The sequence below is a fragment of the Microtus pennsylvanicus genome, chromosome X (assembly GCF_037038515.1).
Source record: "Microtus pennsylvanicus isolate mMicPen1 chromosome X, mMicPen1.hap1, whole genome shotgun sequence".
Taxonomy (NCBI): domain Eukaryota; kingdom Metazoa; phylum Chordata; class Mammalia; order Rodentia; family Cricetidae; genus Microtus; species Microtus pennsylvanicus.
In genome coordinates, this window is record NC_134601.1 from 125,253,449 (window position 1) to 125,278,751 (window position 25,303).

The 25,303-nt window shown below is 37.1% G+C and overlaps 1 protein-coding gene across 1 annotated transcript in view; it reads left to right on the plus strand.

Moving 5' to 3' along the window:
* The first annotated feature begins 9,286 nt into the window (after nucleotides 1-9,286).
* Nucleotides 9,287-25,303, plus strand: part of Mid1 (midline 1) — a 336,875-nt gene continuing 320,858 nt past the window's right edge. The window contains exon 1 of the mRNA XM_075957452.1: nucleotides 9,287-9,444. The gene's annotated coding sequence lies outside the window, so the exon portion shown is untranslated. The remainder of the gene's footprint in view (nucleotides 9,445-25,303) is intronic.

Here is a 25,303-nt window from a genome sequence, read left to right on the forward strand (position 1 = left end):
TTTGCCATCAGGGAAATGCACATCAAAATGATGCTGAGATTCCATCTTATACCAGTCAGCATGGCTAAGATCAAACACACAAATGACAGTTTATGCTGGAGAGGATGTGGAACAAGGGGAACACTCATCCATTGCTTGTGGGAGTGCAAACTTGTACAGCCACTTTGGAAATCAGTGTGGCAGTTTCTCAGAAAATTGGAAATCAATTTACCTCAAGACCCAGTTACACCACTCTTGGGCATATACCCAAAGGATACTCAATCATACCACAAGGACACTTGCTCAACTATGTTCATAGCAGCATTATTCATAATAGCCAGAACCTGGAAACAATCTAGATGTCCCTCAACTGAAAAACGAAAGTACTACTCAGCTGTTAAAAACAATGACATCAGAAAAGTTGAAGGAAAATGGAAATTGAAAAAAGAAATCATCCCGAGTGAGGGAACACAGACCCCCCCAAAGACAAACACGGTATGTACTCACTCCTAATTGGATATTAACTGTAAAGTAAAGGAGAGCCATGCTACAATCCACAGACCCAGACAGGCGAGGTAACAAGAAGGGCCTAAGGGGGGCGGGGGGCGGGCAGGCCTTGGATCTCCCTGGATAGGGGAAATAGAGGCTATCTCTGGGTTGTACTCAGGTGGATGGACTTGTGAAATTGAAGGATAGGGTTATGGGGTGGGTGAGTGGAGGGAACAGTGCTGAAAAAAATGCCTGGAATGGGGTGCTTTAAGGATTCAGGTAGAAATAAGGGAAATTTCCACGAGTCTACAAGGATGGCATCAGTGGATGCATAGCCTGAAGTGGCTAGCCCTTGTGATCAGATTGGTGCCTACCCCATTTGTCATCAGAGAACCTTCATCCATTAATTGATGGAGTCACATTCAAAGACCCACAGCCAAACATTGGGCCAAGCTCCAGAGTCCTGCTGAGGAGAGGAAGGAGGGATTGTAGAAAACAGGGGAGTCAGGAATATCACAGAAAACCCCATAGAAACGACTAACCTGCCTTATGGGGTCTCACAGTCTGAACCGACAACCAGGGAACCTACATGAGACCAACCTAGACCCTCTGCATATATGTGACTGTTGTATAGCTTGGTCTATATGTGGAACTCCCAACAATGAGAGCAGGAGCTGTCACCAGTGCTTAGAGTAGGTCTTGGGAGCCAATTCCTCATGCTGGACTGCCTTGCCCAACCTGAATACAGAAGTGCTTGGTCTTAGGGCAGACTGATATTCCATGCTTTGCTGAAGTCCATAGTAGGCCTGCCCCTTTAGGAGCGATTACAGAAGAGGGCTGCTTGGGGAGGTCTGCAGAGGGGAGGAGGGAGGAGGGTTTGGGAGAAGAGAGGAAGGGGGAACTGTGGTCAGGATGTATACTGAATAAATAAATTAATAAAAATAGAGCTTGCCACTAAGGCTGAAGACTTGAGTTTCATCCCCAGAACACATAGGGTGGAAGTAAAACCCATGATACCATAATTTGTGTTTTGACCTCTGACCCCCCCCCCACAGGTACCATGGCATTTAAAACACACATGTAAACGCCCATGCACACACACAATAAATAAATGTGAAAATCCAAAACTTAAAAAAAGAATGTACAGATGACCTTCTAAGGCTGGAAGCAGATCCAAACTTTAGATAATAAGTTCATACAAGAAATATGAACAATTTCTAGTACTTAGTCTTCATTTCATCTGGTTCAAAAATATAATGAAAATCATGACTGACAAGAAGGGCTTTTGCAGGGAATCAAACACCTGAAAATCAATTTAAAAGAGAAGATAAATCCCTCAAGACAATTCAAACACTACGGTAAATTTGGCACTAGGTACTTGGACACAGGACTGCAAAGGAAAGGCTTCTTAAGATAAGCATTTGTGTTTCGAATTTCCCCCACTCGGCTCTTTATGATAACAGCTTTTGTAAATAGCGTAGCAGTTGAAACATTTATTATTGGAACAGAAATGCAATTACATGCAGATGTTGTCCTGTGAGTCATTGCTTTGTGTTACATGCATTTTCAAGCTGGAGGAAGAAGAAGCAGGCCATCGAGTAAATGCTGCAGGCTGAGCTCCACTGACTTTCCAGACTTGCATTATCTAATCTCTGTTGCGAGTGTTGCCACAATCTCGGCCTCTGTGGCCCTTCCTGGCAGCGTGTTTCCTTGTGCAATTTCTCCAACTACCGTCAAAAATTTCTTTTCATCCAACACAAACGTTCTTTACTTAATCCAAACCTGGTTCTTTCTCCAGCATTCCTGACTCAAGGCGTATAAAATTACCACCACATTTATTTTATTTTTCCAAGTTTGTCATTATTTTCTACTTTCTGTTCAGGTGGATTTGAGATTTTTTTCTTTTGGTTTTACTTTGCAATGAATGCGCTCTACTGATGTCTAACAGTGGCCAGAAGTATCAGGAGGAATGTATCGGAAAGACTGATGTGAAACTACTGGAGTTGGGATGGAGAATAAAGTTAGTAATGGTTATCATAGAAGGCAATATACTGGAGAAGATATTTGTATTGAACCTTGGGGTAGAGGTGTTAGCATGGGGGTAGCTGATGTATCATTTCTTATGGCCACTGTAACAATGCATTACAAATTCAATGGTTAAATATGTTACCTTACAGTTGTCAGGGTCAAAAATCCTACACTAGTCTCTTTGGCTTAAAGTCATGGTGTCAACTGAGTTCTGTTCTTATGTGACTCTTCCTCTAGGAGAAAATCTGGTCCTTGGCCTTTGCCAGCTTTTAGAGATCACCCTGATCCTTTAGATTGGAGTTCCTTTTTCTATGTTAGAACTAGCAATAGTGAATAGGTTGTCTTTTACAATACTGGTTGGTATGTCAAAAGTACGTGGAGAAGCTGAGACCTGAAAACTACTCTGTCCATAAGGCTTGATAGTTCCGTCATCCAAATCTAGGCCTAAAGGCCTGGAGGATTCCTGGAAAGTTGTTAGTCTTCAGTCTATGTTGTACAGGAGATCTTAACGCCCATTCATTAAGAACCTTAATTCCATGGACAACGTTAGTATCCTTTACCACATAGACCAATTTATTCACACAGTGACTGGAACAATTTATGAGGTCAACATTCTGCCTAACGCAGGAAGGTGTATGTTTCAGACTTTTGCAACAGCATGGGCAGTTTCTTCCCATCTGAACAAGATGAATATATTGGAGAAAGGGAAGAAATCCCAGTGTGAGCATATGCAGAACTACAGTATTGGTTTGGAGTCCTAGCTCAGGACAGATTGGGAAGAAATGTGGGACCACAGGAATGAAATTATATTGCATTCTAAACTGTCTTGCTCAATAATTAGCATAAGCTTGCATATGCCATTACAAGATATTATGTTTATATGCCTATCAATGTAGAATATAGAGAAAGAATGGCAGAAGTAGGAAAGACAATTAAGCTAATATATTCAGTTCCCAAAGCAGATAATTTTTCCCCCTTGGGGGTATTTGGTGATGTCTAAAAGCCTTTGTTGTAGTTATGACTGTGAACATAGGTACAATTGGTAAGTTGATGCCAGAGATGTTGTTTTAAGTATTTTCCAATTTTCAGGGTAGGTCTTTGATGGTGAATTATCTAGCCCAATAATGATAGCATAGTGAAACTGATCTGGGCAGGTGGTGCAATAGGATTGAAGTAAAAGCGATGCATGGAAATGGTCACCATTAAGATTCAAGAGTATTTGCCATTCATTCATGACTATGCTCCAGCTTTCAGAGTTTCATCAAAAGGGAGAGCTTGTGGCTAACTACAAACCATACTGAATTAAAGATGAAGAGTCTGTGGAGACCATTTTAGGTAGGGAAGAAAGGTGGCATGTGGAATCCTGGGCTTTCCTTGAGGCAACCCCCAAATTATTCAATTTGGTGGATCACACACACACACATAGATGATATGTAATTTCAAGGAGTCTTGCAGGGGAGAAGAGTTTCAGAAGAGCAGAGAGAGGATGAGAGGAGAATGGATGTGTGTGTGAAAATGATTAAAACCAATTGTAGAAATGCATGAATGGAACATCATAGAATTTAGAAAAGTAGATAACCTCCACATGTGCAAATTGTGTTTATTATTGCATTCAATTTCACATTTATAGGAAATATATCTGGCTAATGTATTCCTGTGCCTTTGCCATTGCACACTTGTCAGGCTCAAGGATTGGATTCTGAATGGGTCTAGTTCTTTCTGTCTCCATCACCACTGTGTTGATATTGGACAAGACAACTTCTTGTCTCAATCTTCACTTGTGTCTAAAGATGACATTTGCTTCATTGTCCTTGGTTAATTATAAAGAACTTAGAAAAAAATGTTAAAAATATTTTGCAAATATATTCTGCTTCTTTAGTTTTTCTTCTTTGTAATCTCATTACTATAATACTCTTCTGTGTTTTATCATATTTTCTTGTAAGTAATATTCTTGTTCTTTAAGGAAAATATGATTAATAACTATTTGACATATTGGAAAGGTAAAATATATTTTGAATTTCATATTCATGACACTTTCAAGAAAAATATATTATAATTTGTTTTGGAATATTTGGGGACTTTCATGCAGTGGTGGCATTTTGGATAATTTAATTTACTTTATTTAATCAGCTTATTCACTGGGATCTTTGTAGAAAGCATTGTGCAAAGAACAGACCAATAAGAAAATGACCCAAGTTGTATTCCTCCTGCACTCGTGGCATTTGCAATCATTTTGGATACCTTATTATTCTGAAAGACTTATAATGGAGAAAACAGGGGTCTGTATATAGTCAAAGTTGGATGCCCAGTTTGGTTAATAAAGTTTTGTTGGCACACAAGCACACATTTACTTAATATAGCTGCTCTGGACCTCAGTGACAGAGTAGAGTTGAATAGTTACAAAAGAGAAGGTTTTGCTGGCAAAATTTTGAAATATTTATTGTCTCTATAAAAAAAAAAACCTTTTCTGTCCTCTAATCTGCAGTTTTTGGAAATCTCTGCTTTTGTTTCTGAATATGTTGATTTACTAAATTGTGGATCTAAGAATCAGTATTTGGAAACAACTTATACTAGTGCTCACAGGGTTAATACCACTATATTTATATAAAGATTGTATGTGTTTGAATGTTTGTCTGCATTTATGTATATACACATGCATGTTCTTGTGCCTGTGGAGGCCAGAAGAGGGCAATAGATTCCCTACTATCTGGGTAGTGAACAACAAACCCAGGTCCCTTGCAAGAGCAGTAAGCTCTTAACTGATGAGCTTATCTCTCCAGCTCCTACCACCATATTTATAATACATCCTAAGAAACTTTACAGGTAAAAGTGGTAGACTGCCAATATTTATTTAATTCACAGGATAATGCTAGCTCATTACAATTTTTTTATCACATATATTTTATATTTTTAATCCCAACCTGTTATTTATCACCATTGAACAAAAGCTCTTAACATCATTTAATTCCTTTCTAGTGAAAGTCAGTTTGAACTATAATTACCCAAGATACTAGCTATCCAATTTGTTACTATCTTCAAATTAATTCAGTTTATCTTATATTTCATCTCCCAAGTGACTGACTGGGATAAATTACGTATGCATCCTCCAAATCATTTTTTAAAAAAATACTGGCATTTTAAGGTAGGGAATGACTGACTAGGTTCCATTGCACTCAGCATAAGAGCTGAATGGTGAACTCAAATATGATCAATGGTTTTAGGTGAACCCATTAAAGCTTGGAAAGCTAGTACAAGTTCCTCAAGTTCCTATTTTCTGTCTCATCAACCATAAAAGTAGACGTTGCAAACAATGACACATTCACACATTTTCTGAGTAGGTATGAATAGATCTCCCCGTTGCCTCGTGGAAACATGCAACATAATGAGAAGTATACCCTTCTTCTTCTAAAGCATTGAGATTTGGGGACTGCTTGTTACTCAGGCATAGTCTCACCTATCCTGCTTGATACAATTATCATATTATTTGTTGTAGACACTTTTATTCAAATTAAATACCATTATTATTCTCTGTGCATCCTTTTTTGTATGTGTCCTTCATGGGTCCCTTAAACACAAAACATGCCAATGAAATCTTTTTGGCAAAAGAGTAAATTAAAAAGTATATTTTAATTAACTGGCTATAAAGTTGGGGTTTTTCATTACTTTTTTAAAATAATTCCACTGAGTATCCAACATTTTGAGCACCACCAACTTGCTTTGTGAATGAACTGACCCTCCTTAACTGTTAGAAAAACAACATCCTCATGATATGACTAATGAATTATATTTCACTCTTCTCTGGTATTTATTTGACTCAGCTCAGGTCTACAAAGCTTAATCATGATAAGATCAGCCTTTCAATGGCTTAAATACTTTTACCATTTGTAGTGAGATAGACAGCATGAATGGCGTCCATCTAATAATATTCCTGTATTCATGTAGATCTTCAGTTATACATTCTCGCGTTCCAATTTCACATTGCACAGTACAGACGTAAATAGCATTTCCTTCAAGTCGGCTAGCTCCATGAGCAGCATATACGTAGACTGTTGATGATTGTTTACCTTGATTGTTGATGGATACTTGACACTAAAAGAAGCATCAGTATAATGTGTGGATTCATTGACATGAAATCTCATAAGATAGTTCCAGAAATCTGTGAAATGTAGAAGTTTCTTCTTTCATTTTGTATGTGAGAATCATAAATTTTAAGCAAATTGCCCAAAGTCATACATCCCAGAAGTAAAACTAGATCAGATGGATCTTCAGCCGCTGTACTTTGGGTGCAGTAGAAACACAGGGAGCATCTCAGTGTCTCATATGAGGACCAAGGTTTGAAATGTAGCTCATTGACTCATTAGATATAAATCATTGTGAATTTTGAAAATGTATCCCCTGATATTTTCCTTAGACCACAATGGTGTTTTCTGTACTTCTAGTAAGTCCCATATTTTATTTAGTTTCCCATAAGTGAGGTTTTGTTTTATTTTTTTTGGCACACTTTAATTTCTCAGCTGTAAGTACTCTCTCATTGGGGTCCTATATGGCAAGGTGGAATTCATGCTACCTCACTGACACAGCTTTTCTCAAACAATTTCTTGAGGTATTCAAACTGGATTTCACAGAGAATTATGTTTCCTCTTTGAAATAAGTTACTTCAATATCCTAATTTCAAATCTTGAATGTGTATTCGATAATTATAGTCTATAGTATTTTATGTTTGAAACCTAAACAATTGTTTATGAAGAATTTCAAAAATAAATTTGGAGGCCAACTTAAGACAGTTAACGCTTTATGCTCCCCTGGAAAAAAAATGCATTCTTTGTCTTACAACAACATGTTAATAAATTCTAACGATCCTGCATAAACAGAACTTGCTTGAGCAGGAATTATGAGGATATAAAGGGTACATGATCATACATAAACTGTATTAATAAAAGCAAATACCTGGCATGACACCAAATATTAAATATTAGTGAAAACCCTATAAAGAGAACACATTAATATTCCTTCTAGTGGAGGAATCAAGATGGGTCTTAACTTGATATAGTAAAGCTGTGTATCCTGAAAACAGAATGTGTGCAGGACTTTCCAAGTCATATTTTCATAGTATTTTACAACCCAAACTCACATTCAATAAACATGCACTTCTGAACTCATTTTATGCTGTTTGATATTCAAATGCAGTCATATTATCAAAAATTATGATTTTATAGAAAGTATTTTAGTTAGTTTGCAATTCTATTTAAAAATATGAACATATTATTATTAAAAATAAATTTGGGTATGGGAAAGTGCCATGTTAATGCTTTTATGTGTCTTAAAATGGATTTTATTTCCAAAATGCTATTTTAATTAAATTTTAGACTATCTGGGGAATGGGATCTCTGACAAACTGATCCTGAGATGTTGGAGGACTGATCACTTTATCTTTCTCTGCCCATTTTATTGGTGTGAAAAGGAAATAAACACACTTTACAGCATTCCTATGGAGATAAAAAGAGTGATTGACTTTGCCCAAAGTGAAATGCTTTTCAAAGTTTAGTTATTGTTCTTGACTGTGCAATTAGAGAGATTCTTTGTGATAGGTTTGCATTGGTGCTGTCTTCAATGGCATGTCAACATCCATTGTCTCTCCTTCCTGAATCAGGGAACCAAAACAGCACTAAGGTATTTTTAATAAGATTGTCACTACTCAAGGAGCAGTCAGTGGCGGACATAATAATAGCAAGAGATTCTTTTAAGGACTGCTTATATTTATTAGACAGTCTTCATCTCCATTAAGCATGGGAAAATCTTTCATCTAATTATGTCAACTTCTTATTAAGTCTTTAGTGAAATGGATTACAATGAAAAATAATTACTACTTTACTATGATGTAGAAAAAGTAAAGAGAGTCAAGTATTAGAAACCCTACATGTCTTTTAAACTGTATTTCAAAGTGGAGTTAACTCTTCCATCTATAGAGTTCACTGGCACATGTATTTTTTTTCTTCTTAAATCTGTAAAATTGCTTGTAATTTTTACATGTAATAATGCAAATTCACAAATCTTATATTTTTTTTGAACAAATCAAATAATATGTAGGTTGGGAAAGATTATTACTGCCATAGATATCATTAAACTTAAATTCCATCCATCAAAAATACTTTAGCAATCATTGCATTGCAAAGTAAATAAGCATTAAATGTTTATATTGTATTATCTCCTAAAGGCCTGGGAAAGTTTAATAGCTTAGTTACAGTGCTCAAATAAGTCAGTTGTGCCTTGTTTCATGGAAGTTTATTCTCTTCTCATTCCCTTTCTGTCACAATTTTTACCTCTTTGAAAATAATCTCAAAATTAATTTCCCTACTTTTGAAATCATGAAAGACAAATTATGACATCCTATACTTGGATTTTTTTCCCTACAATGCCTTATGATAATATAATGTTGGTCAGCGTGTGTGATATAAAATACTAGTTATTAACTCTCAGTTACACTAAAAGGGCCAATTTTTGCAGACTGCCAGGATAAAGATGCTTTTAATTAAATCTCACAAATCCCTTTGTACTGCAACCAAACCCTCTGCAGAGCAACTGATTCTGAGCCCTTCTGGCATGTATAGGGTTAACCAGGTTACCGAAGGCTCCTAGTTAACTTCTTTCACCAGGAATGCAATTCATGTTTACCTATATAAGGAAACCTGTTGGGCTGACCTGAGTTTGGTATTTTTTTTTTTTTTTTTGGTCTGACTGAGAGGCATGTAAGCACACACCCTGGAGAGGGGGAGCGATTCCCAGCTGGACAGAGCAAGCTTCCTGAACGCCCCAGCCATTCAGCTGATCCGAGGCGAAGAGCAGAGCCGGTACTTGCCCGAGCAGCCTGCTTGGAGGACCCTCAGGTTTGCCTCTTCCAGCTCTCAATTGAGGAACAAACCCCCGATCCTGAGAAAAATGGGGAAGCCGGTGAGTCTTACTGCTCTCCCTCTCTGCTCGCTTCTGCTAAAGGGGCACGCCTCGCTGCTCTCACCCAGGAAGCAGAGGGAGAGGCTTTGCTCAGCCTCTAACCCCACAGCTCCTTCCTGAACAAACACAATGCTTCGCCGTACCTCCAGCCAACTTTCTCTGTGGGTTTTGCACATTAAAAATCTACCGAGGCAATAATTCTAGCACCTTAGATATCTCAGAAAGTGTTTTTTACTGAGCAAGAGTTTCCAGACCATCGGGATGAGCAAACTTTCTCATCTTTCTTGCACTCTGAAACAGTGCAGATGAGTTTGGCGGCGGCGGGGTGGAATGGGGGGTGCTTTGAGAGGAACGCTGAATCCTCAAGGAAGTAAGAGTAAATCTCAGAGGGATTCTTAAATCCACAAGCAGGGTGATAGTCTGCAGAAACAGAATTTGTCATTTTTTTTAAAGGCAGTCTGAAGCTATCATTTTTCATTCCCGAGGAGCAAAATACTTGGATCCTGTACATGTAATAAAGGACACCTTCTGAGACAGCAAGGAGAGGAAGAAGCAGAGCTAGCTCCTTTGTTCTAAACAACATATAGAAATTCCCTTTTGCATTTTGACAACTAGCATGTGCCTGCTTATATATAAGGTGGGAGTGATGAATAAGGCATTATGGCAAGGGCACTGCGGTCAATTGAGTTAAAAATTGGCTGTGCACTATACATATATAAAACATTCAGTCTGAATGGAATTAAATATGGGAATGTGAAAGTGCTTAAAAAACTTAGAGGGGAATTTTAGTTATACTTGGGAACAGTCAATTAGAAAAGGCAACTGTGAAAGGAAATTTGAAAAACCAAAAGCCTGTTCCCACCGAGGTCTGAGGCATACATAGAAGTTTTGAACTGCAAGTTAGTTCTCTTATGCTTGTCAAAAGGGATTTAAAGTAAGGTACAAATTTGTAAATTTTATTTTTGTAAGGCAAGGTGGTTTTCTGAACTGACTTACATTGGATAGTTTGGTTAAATGCTGTGGCTGCTCATCTTTCAGAGGAATACTATCCTTTTCTGCCATGCACAAACTTAATTCTAAAAATTTGTGCGGCAGGATTTTGCTACTGACTGCAACAGGTGGCAATGAAGACCTGGTTGAAGATTTGTGAGGATGAGGAGTTAATTTCCTAAATTAATATAAAGGAAAGTAATCGATGCAAACCAATGTGAAAGAAGCAAATTGAAAGAAGTATTTTATTGTTAATTGTAGATCATATTCTACTCTTCTGTTTGTAGCAATTCTCTTAAGACAGATTGGCAGCTCGCTATTCATAAGGACAAAAGCTCTGGCCAGTTTTACTTAGGGCCTGGGACTCTTAAACAGTCCAGCTATGCTAAGTAACACAGTTCAAAAGCTGCTTGCTCACTGCCATGAGAAAACAGTGAGAAAGCAGGGTGCATTATACGGGAGACATTTCATTAAATAAAATTCTAGACAGCATGAGCAGTGAGGGAACAATGCAAATGTTTAAAGCTTGTTACCTGCACACTGCTGCTAGGAAAAAATGGGAGTCTTAATATTGCGCTGCTATCAGTGGGAGTGAGTAATCCAGGAGACACAAAACACTATTTTAAAATATACCCTTAATAACAGATGGTTTAATACCAGGTTGTCTCACCATGCTGCCAATGAGATGGCCCCAAGCCAAATCAACTGGCATGTCTACCATTTTTCCTGTGAGTGGATGTGTACATTGTTATTACATACTAATTGCATTAACAGCCAAGGGAATATATAACCAAGAAAACATAAAAGTCTCCTGGGGCACAGAGAGTGAGGGTCTTTATAAGGATTTTAGATTTCACAATTAGAAACCTCCTTGCCTGTGACCTTAGTTGCTGCAGATGATTGGGAGTGTTATCTGTAGAATCTATGCATTCCAGTCTCCCCACGAGCTCATCTAGGGGTAAAAATACTGATTATGGCATGGGATACCTTGGCATTCTCAGAGTTCCCGGTGGATTTCATCTTGAAGATTAAATTCATTTAGTGTCCAAATTTTCCTCCAATGAAAAACAGTTAGGATGCTATATTTTTACATTAACTCTTTCAAGTCATGGTGTTATGTTCTGGTGTGAAGGGTGCCTCCATTTAGCAACATCCTTAGAACTATGAGATGGTAGTAATTTTCCTGAGTTATGAAATTAAAAAAAAAGGCTAAAAAATCCTGTTCAGGGGGAGGGATAGTCCTTCTGATAACTTCGATAGTTCATAAATTGTGAATTCCTAAAAGAAGTGTGGTATGCATCCTGCAAATTATAGTTAACTACAAACTTCTAATGGTTCATGGACAGAACCTGTTTTTGTGGGGCATCTGGTTATCTCAGGGCACATACTTAAAGGAAAAAAAAACTGGCCAGTAGGTGGGCTGCCGAGAACTGCTCATGAGTGGGTTGCACACCTGCCTACTCGTTTATACTTCTTGGCATCTTGGGCAGCAAGCTGGACTTGGATGCAGCATACCTTGAAGATGGTTTCTGGACCTCCATTTTCCTGATATACTGCAAAAATTTGATCATTTTCTATACTTAATGTAATGTGGAAAAGAAAGAAAACTGTTAATAACAATTCCTGCCCATGAAACTGACTAAACAAATTAAAATGCTACAAATTTGTTCTCCTTAGGTATATAATTTTTAATTTTTATTCTCTTTCTTGAGATCATTGGAGTTTTCAAATCCTGTTTATGTCATTTAATTTCAGATAGAATATATATAATTTCTCACTGTTGTTGCTGTTTTAGCCTTAAAGATCTTTTGAAAAGCTAATGGCAGTTTTTGTTCTTGAGAATTTTTTTTTGTAGCTAGCATTTGGTTATTGCTTCTATTATCCCTTTTCAAGTTTATGTTTAGCTGGGATTCTTCTGCTATCAATATAGATTTAGTCCAAGATCAATGAACATAAATAAAATATGGATTTTAAGAAGTTCTTTATCAAATGAAATTTCCTTACATGGACACTGTACCAAAATCTGTGCTAAGTTCTGTTATCTTTGTGATCTTTAGTGAGTTTTCTCTCCCTACCATTTGATATTAATTAACTTTTAAAAAACATTTTACAATATTAATTCCCATAACATTCATTCAGCAAATATTTATCAAACACCTTCTGAAGTCGTGTGTTATGTACTCTGAAGGAAACGCATGTATATGAAAGACAGATGAAATTGAACTCTGTCTTTGTGTGACAGATAACAACATCCCTGTAAGAAGAAATCTCATCATGTAAATGGTATGCAGCCTGTGACATGTGGTTTACTGCTGAATTATTTGGTTTCTCGCTTCTTCTGTTGCGCCACTTTTAAATCAGAGCTTCCTATCTCAAAGGTACAACACACTGCTATGCAATGGATAGCTAACAGACTTGGTGAGATAATTCGAATAACAATGTAAGAGCCATGTAAGAGGATGCCAAGTGGATGCCAAGGAGCTTCATGTACTGACAGAGGAAAGAAATCACTAGAATTTCCTCTCAGAGTAATTCTAAAATGACAGGACTGGGTGGTACTACCTTATATTTTGTAAATGTAATTTTCAATACCACTATGTCACACTAGGGGGAGGGTTCTTTGGTAGAGTGTTTGATTAGCAAGCATGATACTCAGGATCCCATTCCCAGCATAGCAAAGCAAAAAATAACTGTTCTCTCCTGGGTTGTCAGGTATTCATAGCAAAGAGGTATTTCTAGAGCACGAAGTAGATCACGAGGTTTGGATAGTGGCTCAGCAACACTGGTAGTCCTTAAGGTAGGAGTTTCAGTTATAGATCTCATGAAATAGACAGGAGCCACTGCCGTGGCATCTAACACAATAGGATTCATACCTTAAATGACAAATGTTTAGATAATGCTGAAACATTTTTAAAGGAAAATAAAAGTAAACTACTGTGCTCTGGGGAATAGAGCATTTTCAGATATGCCTGGGACTTAATGGCCTCATTTGCATTGAGGATGCCTTGACTTGTGTATGGCAGAGTATGCTCACACTCTCTTGTGGGTTGCTTTTCACTTGTTTCAACTTGAGACAGAAATGAAATCAACCAAAGCCACTCAATTTGACAGTTTTAATTTTAACACGTGACAGAATTGGAATTTTTGTCAAAGAGCCTAAGCCCAGAAATGTTGTACTATTTATAGGTATTGTTCTACAACAGAGGCCTTAATTATTTAAGCTAAAATTATTCTCCCCTCCCCCTAGTATCTAATTGTACAGTTATTTATATCCATACTGACACACTCATCATGTACTGCCTTAGGGAACAAAACAATATATAAACTACCAGAAAACAGATAACAAGTTTACTCCAACTGAGAGCCTTGGCTTAAACTTATGAAATAAAACAATGGTAGTGTTTCCCAAGTTTCTTCTGAAGCTGTGGATGATGGGTTGTGCCATGTGATTTCTTTAAAAACTTTTTGGGGATTTGATTTCCTCAGTCATTGGTGGTTATACAGATATGCACTTTATTAGGCATTTGTACATATTAAGATAGTCATGCCTGAGAACACATATGATGCTGGATATGAAGTCAGTCAATGTATATTGGTTGGGTCTGGATGGGTGCAAGTGGATTAGGCATTGTTCTAAAATTAACCAATTCTAGGATTGAAGAAGTAGAAGCAGATACACTGATGGTCCACTTAACTCATTTGAAAATTGTGCTTCAATGAAACATGAGGTACCTTCAGTCCAAACTGCTGTTATTCCAGCTGGTCAAGAGATCTGTATTAAAGGTAAATCCTCCCACCTCAAAGATCCAGGCTATACGTGGGTCTTCTGACTTCAAATGATTTAATTAAGAAAAAAAAATCCCTCACAGGTATACCCAACTGCTTGGGTTTTAGTTAATTTCATATGTAGTCAGAGTGTGACTAGCCATCACACTAGGTTTGGGGTTTGACTCATTTTCTAAATTCTTCTTTAATAGTCTATGTTATCCGAATATGGGTTTCTACCTTCAAAGGCTTTCTCCCAAAGTCACATATTTTATAAGCAAGGAAAAATGCTTGCTTCATCTTTATTAATTTAACACTTTGAAAACTTTACAACAGCAATTACAGGAAGGACTAGGTTAGAAAATTCATTGGGAAAAAAACAACAGTTTTTTTTCTTAAAAACAAAAATAGAATGTCCTTCTAACTTTAGGAATGATTTTTAGGAGTATTTGGGGTTGTCTTTTCTCATGGTATCTTGCCTCCAAGGTCGCTTTTAGTTCTCATACAAGACACCCATCCTAGCAGAATGAAACATTTAATCTGAGGTGACTCCCAAGACAGAGGAATATGTCCTGTGGGCTGATACGCACTAGCAAGAGTTCACTGCTTATTAAGGAAAGTGGGAATCATATGGTACTCGAGTGATGAAGTAGTACAGCTTCATCAAATGTAAAGCAAGTGCCCCTATATTAGAAATATTTTCACTGAATCTCAGATACTATCTCTTACAATTACATACCCTTTTGAAAGAAAAAAATGAGTCTGTGGTATAATGTTTTCTAGACTGCAGTACATAAACCTACATTTATTGAAAGCACTCTCTTAGGTATATTTAGAGTGAATATTTAAGATTGTATCTGCTTCATCTGCATACATAAAATGAAAATTATAGGTGAGATAAATCTCTTCAGGAGTTTCAGATTTCAAGTACAAAGGGAATGCTCAATGTCCATTTAGTTCGGAAACTCATATATAAGAAAGGGATGCATAAATAGAGAATAAGAAGGAAAGAACAATGTCATGGTGTTTAGAGGAAGAGAAAATGACCAGATTCTACTACAGAATTTTCAATAATGGCTGACATTTGTCTTTGAAAAAAGTCCACATTGGCAGCAACATGGAAAACAGAAATAAGGGTTTCTCCGAATGATTTGATTATATGGGACCAAAGAAAGCTGCCAGACATAGAAGACATCTGCTTATTTTTGTGCCATGCTGATAGAAGTGAAAAGAAACAGATAAATTTTCATGATATTTTATGATCGAAATCAACAGAGGTGAATAAAAATGGAACAGGAAAGTGGTGGCTGACAAGGCGATGTCAAAGAAAGCTTTCAGTACAAATTTAGTTCATATAACTATACAAATAGTGTAGTATCATTGAAGTTGGGGTAAGGCGAGATAACCTGGCCTTCAGAAGGCAGCTTAATTGTAGTCTGGTGAAGCAGAGAAGGCATACGTTTTGAGGTTGAACACCATGGTACAGTTCCATTCACAAGCTGTATAATAGCTCAGATAATATGGCTAAAAACTATGCCATAAACACCTGCATTAAGTGATGCTAGTAGAAAGGGATGTATGGTAATCACTTCTCTGTAAGTCTTATGCACATGTTAATATTATAATCTCACAAATCCATTCCTGTTGCAAGTTGAAAGGAGATTAGTAACTTCATAGAGGTAGAACAGGGATGGTGTTGTATGGTGAGGTAGCAGAGAACTTAACACTGTACCTTTTCCTAAGTAAAGACTTCTCCTTGCTGATAATATCCAGGTAATCTATTACCTTTAATTGTTTGGTGAATTCCTTCCTTTTCACTCCAGCTTCTCCTCTTCTTGGTTTAAGGTATCCCGTATAAGAACAAGCTAGACTCTTATCATGTGAGGTCCTTTATCACTCGTAAGAGGCCTGACTCTAAGATTTAGGAACGTGTAATGCAAGTGTTTACACAGACTCATGGGCACATGCTTAACCTCATGCTCTCTGCAGGGTTTGCCATTCTGTTTTTCTAGCATTCTTTCCTCAGAAGAATTTATATATGACATGTGTACTCCCTGTGTTTGTTCTCAGGAAATTCCTCTCCCGGTTCTAAATATTCTCTTATTAAAGGGAGTCTTTAGGTTGCAAAAGCTACAGCCAGACAGATAGAAAACCTAGTGAATGGGCATGTGATGGGGAGGAAAGGGTTAAGCTCTATAGATTCTAAGTATTAGCTTCTCTCTGTCTCTCTGTCTCTGTCTCTGTCTCTGTCTCTCTCTCTCTCTCTCTCTCTGCAGGTGTTCTGGCATTGTAGGATGCAAGTCACTACCAATATTCTCCCACTATCTTGCTCTGTTTATTTCCCTTTGTTCTTGGCACATGTTATTTAAGTCCCTTTTTATTGTTAGACCTCAGTGAATGCTTCCAATTTGGGGTATACTTATGTATAAATGCTGTACAAGCCACATTTATGATTCACTGGATTATTAAAATGTCTGAATTTCTCATCAAGATCCTATTCAGTTATTTTTATGTACAACAAATGATTATTTTCATATAGAAATATGTGGTGCAGCATAGGAGATTTTTCCATTCTGTCGTTTTATTTGTAATGTGTTTGAGTGGAATATTGTGATCTCTCTATGAACTCCCAGGTAACTGGATGGTCCGTGGTTCTTGATTCTGGTATTTGATATGTGATTGTAGACATTCTATCTAGGATTTGGGTGGAGGCGGGTGAGTAAGAAAGCAGACTGGAAGTTGTTACCTGTAATAGAAATCTCAGACATGTTTGGAAAGTGTGTCTTCCTCTTCCTAATCCATCCCTTCTTCAGCCCTCAGTAATTTCCCCTCTATAGGACCCATTTTGGTACAAATGCATTTCAAGGTATAAGGGCATTGTAAAGCATTCATTTCAAATCTGAATAGTATCTCACAGAGAGACTGCCACTTGCACATTTTAGTGACCCACTTGGCTTTGCTGACATTAAAGCAGAAATACCCAGTCCACAGAAACTTCCAGTCAGCATGTGCAATGGTAATTCACAATGCAAAAAACACCCACCAACAACAAAAAACAAAACAAAACAAAAAACAAGTAGGAAGTCAGACGTTGACAGTATTAAATCAGAGGACAAGTTTATTTTGTCCAAGAATTTAGATACCTGCCCATAAATCATTGGCTAGTAGACTGAAGATAATGAAGGAAGCCCCAGAATGATCCAGGGTGAAGGTCACATCAAACACTGCAATCAATGAAAAATGGTGAGAACTTCTATTTCCAGACCCCAGAGTCAAGCTCCTGCCGAGATAAAGGTGTGAGCTTTGCACAGCATCAAACCTTTTTGTCTGTTTATTCTGCTTAGAAAGAGTAAAGTAGGGAGGAAGAAGGCCTCTGCCAACAGACTATAGGTCGTAAATTAGCTAATAAAATATGTCCCCAGTTATCTCTTAAATAGCCTATTTTATATAAACTTGTCTATTTGATTTACTTTTTTCTCCACTCACTCAAGGTTGCATTTTGGTAGCCTGAGTCAGTATATGAGTTTTAAGTTGCAAAATCATAGATGACCTTTTTTTCTGTTTTGAGGAAAATATTAGTATATATGTACTACTGTGTGTGTGTGTGTGTGTGTTATATGTAGCTTGTTGCTATTGATCAGAAATCTAAAAGTCAACTTTAGATGTCTATATGAAATATTAGTTTGATGAAATAGGCATATTATTGTAAAATATATTTAGTTTTATTAAAAATAAATTTTAATAACACCTCCAAGATTTTGTTGTTCTAATTTATTATTTCCACTGGCGCTATAATAGCACATTCTTATTTTATCTAGTAGAGGCACAGTCAATGCTAATACAAAACTACACATATTTCTGTACATTTCTGTGTACATTAAACATACATTTACATATGTTTGTGTTGTATGTGATTATATAAATATATCTACATACACAATCATATATATACAAATATATATGCCCGTTTAAAGATGTCTTTGAGAGTAAAATTTCAGCCACTGTTTATTATTTTCAATGTCAGACAAATGATATAACAAGAAAAGAAAATGACATTTTTATGACTGTATATAATGGCTTAGATAATAGCTGGATAATCAAAGAGGCAGGTGGGGCAGAGGCATAAACAGGAAATTAAGAAAGGAGGTGCTAAAGCAACAAAATCTGCTCTCCCCTGCCCACCTGCTCCCACACAGAGACAACATCCCAAACAACGAGGTACATGATGAAAGGATCAAGTAAACTGGCAAGGCATGCATTGTTGGAAAACAGAAACTACAGGAGGCAGAAAATGAAAGAATAAAAAGAAAGGATATGAAAGATACCTCGGGGGAAATGCCTTTAAATTTTAAGAAATGGGCAAAAGAGGCAAATGAAGGAAGAAATGAAAAGGTAAAATTAAAAATAACCAAGAACATCATCCAAGGGAAGTTGAGAAATTAGAAGAAAGAACACTTGAGGAGCAAAAGTGCCTGGCCAATTGTAGGTCCCTGAGAATAATTTAATAACCCTGAGATAATATATCCATGGGATATTTCCAGTGAAACTGACCTTGAAGATGGTAGAATTTGTCTTTCCGCCTTGTAAGTATAAAGGCAGTATGCTTTTTAAAAAACAAAAAACAAAAAACACTTCCCTTCCTCAAAAGGCATGAATGGCAGGAATCCAGGACTTCTTAGATGTGAGGTGGCACAGAGGAGACTGGCCTTTCCAGAGTTAGTAAATGGTTATTCTAGGTCAGTGAACAATAGGCCGGAGGCCTTAAGAGCTAATCCTCTACATGCCTCCCCTAGTCCTCAGAGTCATTCATTAAACCAGCAGCAGCACCTGGCTTAATGTTTATACAATACTTTCCACTTCTGCAGGGGAGAGGGAAGTAAAGGCTGAGATCTGCGAATTCATTTCTATTGTTAAGTATTACCAAAGTCCCAGAGCTTCACTTGGTAACTGCCAGGGAGCTTGTGCATGAAATCTCAAATCCAACTCACTGTGATTTTGCTCGCAATAACTTATGCTTATAACTCAGTGCCCTGAGTAACTGTTTCTTTCAGGACAAGTGTGCATATTATAGTATATCACACATCTCAAGGCCTGTTTCAGAAAACTGTTTTGACACAACATGTTAACAGTGAACTATTGATTTTTACCTGCAGCAAGGAGTAATGCTCAGAGTGGCTGGGGAAAGCTTCCCAGTTGTTGGCTAGTCGAGCAGATCTATTTAAGGCTCTAGTGGGTAATTCAGATGATGGCAAACTTCACTTTGACACAGTGCCATAGCGCTTCCATTAGTGCCCTGGGTAGAGCACAAACATCTGCTTGCTTTTATTGTCCATGTGTTACTTAAGATAGTCTGTTCCTTTATGACGTAAATCGCTGGAATCTGCTGACTATTTATAAAGCCTCTTTTAGTGTTTCCTTGAAATGATCACTCTTTACAGTTGTTTAAAAGATAATTGGCCTTTTCGGTACACAAAAATTAGAAAGATCATATTTTCTACTCCTCTGACCTTTTCCAGAGATGGCATTATGACTAAAGCATACCGGCTTGTTGTAAAATTCTTTGTCTTGGGGATTGTGTGTTTCACGGGTTCACATTATCACATCAAGTCAAAAGAAACTACATTTCCAACTATTTGATCAAAGGTAACTAGCCTGTTGGTTTTTTGTTTTGTTTTTTTTTTTTCCTCTCTGCCCAGAGCTTTGTGGATTTACTTATTTCAGTTTTCCTTGAAAGGGATTGCTATTGCCTTCCCCCATATTTATCTTGTCCTGACAAGACGCTGAGCAATTTGTTTGCCCTCTAGTATATTCATGTATCCACAACAGATAAGTTTCAAGACAGCCAGGGACAGCATTTTCATTCCAATGGATTGGCTGTATTCCAGGGCTTCTTCGATTGACAGTTTTGTCTTACTTTTGTTATAGATGAAGGCCTGAGGCCAAGGAACTTCTCAAGAACATGAGGGCCATGATACAAAGAATCTAGCATATGAAAAACAAACACCACCACTTATGATCCCAAATTTGAGCAAAGATTGGCTTGAGGTGTAATGAATACTAAAATGATTCTCCTCAGCCCAGTGATTAGAGAATCTTGGGAGGACATAGCCATGCACATTGTGTCTTGTAACTTGTAAAATTTTCCAAAATAATCCATCTGGAAGAGCACTTTTATATTATGCCAGTAAATAGGGCTCTTACTTGGGTCCTGGAATGTCATGGAGCCAGAAAGTTTCCGGGAAATTCCTAAGGGAAGGATATTGGAAGATGATATCTGAGGATCGTGAGAGTTCTTGAGACTTGCCAGAGAATGGAGACAAGGACTAATTGGGAGCTTTTGAGAGTGCAGAAAGAATCCATGTGGATATGTGAGGTTGGAGTGATTTCTTTCCAATTGAGATCTATGTGTTTCTTGCTCTCTCTGAGTTCTGAATATTGAATTTATGAAAATGCAAAAGAGAAAAAGATTGTGTCCCAAAGGGAAACATTTAGAGAGTTGGGGGAAAAGAACATCCACTGCCTCATTACTGAGAAAGGAAAGAATGCAATGGAGAAATCTGGTCACTAATTGCAAATAAAATTAACAATTCCTGCGTGCTGTTAAAAACAAAAATATCATGTTCCATAAGTTACAAATAAAGGGCCATGAATAAAGAAGATTCTCAGAGTAAATTTCAGCTCAAATTCATTTCATCTGGAGACAACAATGGCTCAGTGAGTGAAGGTACTTACCACCAAGCCTGATGATCTGAGTTGGATCCTTGAACCCACATTGTGAGAAAGAACTGACTCTCCCAATTTGTCCTCTGATTTCTCCATGCTCGCCAAGGCACAATATGGTGCCCATACACATATGCATGTGCAAATGTGTGCATGTGCATATATGTGCATACACACATGCACACACACACACACACACACAGAGAGAGAGAGAGAGAGAGAGAGAGAGAGACTTTCTCATTTCAGTCAAAGAAAGTGTAGGAAGTAAGAACTCACCTTGGCTTCTTAGTCTGTAGTTTGCCTCAGCCACCATCACTAGCTGTTTAATGCCCTCTAAGGTTGAACAAAATACACAGAAATTACATCAAAATCTAGCACTACACAAACCTAACTTAGAATCTCCACTGCGACACTTGCTAGCTGGACGACCTTCTCTCAAAGTCCTTGGTTGATTTTGTCATCAGCCTTTCCAGGGCACATGGTACGACAAGCCGGCACAGTATTCTAAGAAGAGTAAATACCTGGGAAATCCTGGCTAGTATCATCCTTTCTGAGCACATAGGGAGTGATGGTTCAGTGTTTGATAAATTGGTGCCACAAGAAGTTGTCATTCGGGACAAAGCACACAAAATATGCCACCTCTAGGAGAGAAAAGCCCATTGAACTTGTTAATAGGCTTTTTACTCCAAATCACTCCAAATTGTTTAGACTTCCTTCAGAGACCTGTGGACTTAGACAAGACTTAAGATGTCCATTAACATAGCCAAGGAAATGGATTGATAATACATTGAAACAATAACTTACTAAAGGGGAAGGCAGGCAGTTGTTTTATACCACCCTGTTCTTTTGATTCAGAATGAGCAGCTTTATACCTTCAAAGAATTTTCCTATACTAGACCTGACTGAAGTTTTGCATATGACATGTCTTACAAATGAATTTAAGTTAATGCTACTAAAATATTTAGTGATTTCATTCAACCATTCTAACATATGTTGGCTTAAAGCTAACTTTTAAGAGTTTTGCCTGGAGACAAATTCTCTGTTAAAAAAAAAACACTTGAACAAATTAAACACAAAGTAAAATTTGTTTGGAAGATGATGTTTCACCCAGACTGGTTTTGTATTTCCTCTTGGACTAGAAACATGTTAGTCATTTAAAAAATATACATGTCCTTAAGACATATTTCCATAGGGCAAAACCCCTAATCAACAACAAAACCCTATTTCTATAAATACACAAAGATCGCAGCAATGCATAATGAAATAAATTACTGTCTGTGGCCATTTCTTCTTCCTGACACTTTGGAGGAAGTGTTCTTTTGATAGAAAAGAAAACATGTTGACCTCATCTGAAAACTTAGTAACAACAGCAGCTTTGCAATGCATTACATTGCTAAAGTCTACTTATCGCAAACATACCCAATTTTGACTTTTTCATTTTCTTAAAGTCTAAAACATGATTTTTTGTTTGTTTTACTCAAAGACAGATATTATCTATCTCTCTGAAATGTTTAAACAAAAAGACTGATGAAAAACTCAGCATTTCTTATCCTTCTGATAAAAGTTAAGGAACATGACCTTACCTTATATTCTTGAACAGGATGCTGTATTTTCCTACTCCCACATCTGACCCTTCGGTGTATTTTCCATATGTTCCAATCTCGATCCACAGATTAACCAATAGTGCAGAAAATCCTGAAAGGTCAACATCAAAGGATGATGATAACCCTATTTTGACAGTTTAATTCGAATCATCTAGTAAGGTCATATAATTTGCTTTCTTAGAGTACAATAAATAAATAAACAAACATCTCTGTAGAAGTCAGAGCACGTCTCATCACTTGGATGGGTTTCCAGTGCTGCCTTTCTCCTACATTTCCCTCTAAAGGATCTTTTTGATAAGAGATGTCTCTGTCGAGATACCTGTGCTCATCTATGAATCTCCCTGAATATACTTCAAAGTGTCATTTTCAGGTAATGTTGTCTGTTAAATAATATCCAACATGGCACTTACTAAATTAGTTTGCCCCACATTACTTGGGAATAATGACCACAGTAAGTTTATTTAGATTCTGTGTGATAACACCAAAGATGCTGTTTATTTAGGTATTGATGTAGTGTAGTTAATTTTTTATTATTATTTATAATTATTAGCCTTAGTATGTTCAGGAATGTCTGGTAGCTATTTAAATATAGTGAGAAGAATTCAGCATGAACAAAATATAATCTTCTCCAACATGAAAGTGCACTGTATATTGGATGAAGCAACTATAATACAACGTATTACACTCGTTTGCTCCGCAACCATTTATTACACATGTATTTATTAGGCTATGGGGATACACATTTCCTGCCCTCAAGGAAATTATGGTTTGATAAAGAATTTTAAGTAGGTGCTAAATAGAATGTAAACAAAATTTTTTTATTTAAAACATAACAAATATAACATAAATGAAGAAAGGTATGATCTATTGACTGTCCTAAGCAATAATTCTGGTTTATGCTAACATTAATATTGACCTCAAAAAGACTGCATAATTGACAGAAAATGATGACAATGTCTTAATGTTTGGGCTTTTAAGTTTTTTGTTTTAGTTTTTATTTATTAATTGTCTTTCCTGCATCTATGTGTGTCCACCTTGTGTTCTAAAAGTAAATCACCATGTGAGGTCTGGAAACTGAAGCTTGACAAGTGCCCTTATAACTGCTGAGTCATCGCTCCGCTCCTGCTATTTGGGCTTTATTAGTATGATTTCATGCTCAGTGATCTATATTTCTGGTGTCTACATGAAAGGTTCTGAGGTGATTGAAGACAGAACTGTATCATAGCAAGCTTCAGAATTTTCAGGTAGGAACTACTGGAGAAAAGCGGACTACTGAGCCTTGTCTGCAAAAACTACTATAGCTGGTCTTGAGATAGGGTCTAAAAGTCTGCATGTCTAACCTGCTTGCAGGTGATGTGGTACTGTTGATAAGAAAACTCTGTTTTGTAGCGTTGGTGTCGGATATACTCACAGAGTTACAATACCTCCTATATGTGGAGGAGAATTAAATATGGTATACACCAACATGAGGTAGTAGACAGTGTAGTGAGCAAACCAAGTGCCAAGTGTAAGGTAGATATTAAAAGGGTTCTTCTTTAGACCATTCAGATAACTTCTCTGGCGAGATTAAGATTAGAGAAACTGCAGTTTATTAAAACAAGCTCAACACTCTCATATGACTACAGGCAACTTTGAACCACACAGCTGCAGAAACCCGGGGGCCTGGTGAAAGATTTTAGTTTTTAGTTCCCATGTACACCCTAGAGTGCTCCAAATGTGTTTGCATGTTCACACTTTTCTGTCGCTCATCAATTGTCTTTGCAGTGAGGCAGTTTCACAAGACTCCATTAGGGGAGCCTGTGACAAGAACATGATTTCATAAAGTCCACAAAGCCAAGCTACCCTTGCTTTTCCTTTCATGTTGAGAAGCTATGTATTGTTGGCAGCTCTGTTGTATAGTAGTTTTATGGGTACAGCATGTTGAGATGAGAGAACAGGAAAGGCAGAAGTGATTTCTTGTCGACTCAGTTAAAACTGACCATTCTGTCCCTGGTTACCAACTCTTTGAGGGTGCAGTTAAGTTTTTTTCCTCTTGGATTTCTGAATCTAGAAAATGAGAGTGCAAAATTTCAGGGAATTTTAAAAGAATTTTCATGTTTTAGTCTGTAGTGTTTTGTGGTAATGCTTTATTAAAGCATATTAAATATATACAAGGAATTTTTAAATAATCATAGTTATGTACTTATATACGTACCTCAAATGCACACTTTGGCATTTATTTCAAAGAAATGAAATTGTCCCAAAACCCTGTACACAAACATTCATGCAAGCTTTATTTATGTGAGCCTGAACCTAGAAGCAGCCCAAATATTCTCCAACAAGTAAAGCGTTAAACAAACTTTGATACCTTTTTACTGAAGAATACTATGGAGTAGTGAGAAGGAATGGATTATTCATGTCTAGCAACCTTGAGGAATATCCAGTGAATTATTCTGACTAATAAAATGTCAATGCTGGAAGGCTACATACTCTATAATTTTCTTAATTTGATTGGGTAGGGTAAAAAGATAAAAATAGAAAACAATTAATGGTTTCCTAGGTGTAGGTATTGGAAAAGTGAGGGAGATGGTTGTGTTTAAAGGGGTAACATAAGGGGTCTTTGTAGGGATTGAGCTAAACACGTGTATGTGCATATATATTCACATCAGTACTAGAAAACTAGGGAAATCTCAATAAAACTGACAGGTTGAATCTGTTTCAGCATTCTGGTTGAAATATTGTATTATAGTTTAACAAAATAGCACTAAATTGTAGAGAGAAACTGGGAAAGAAGGTAAATG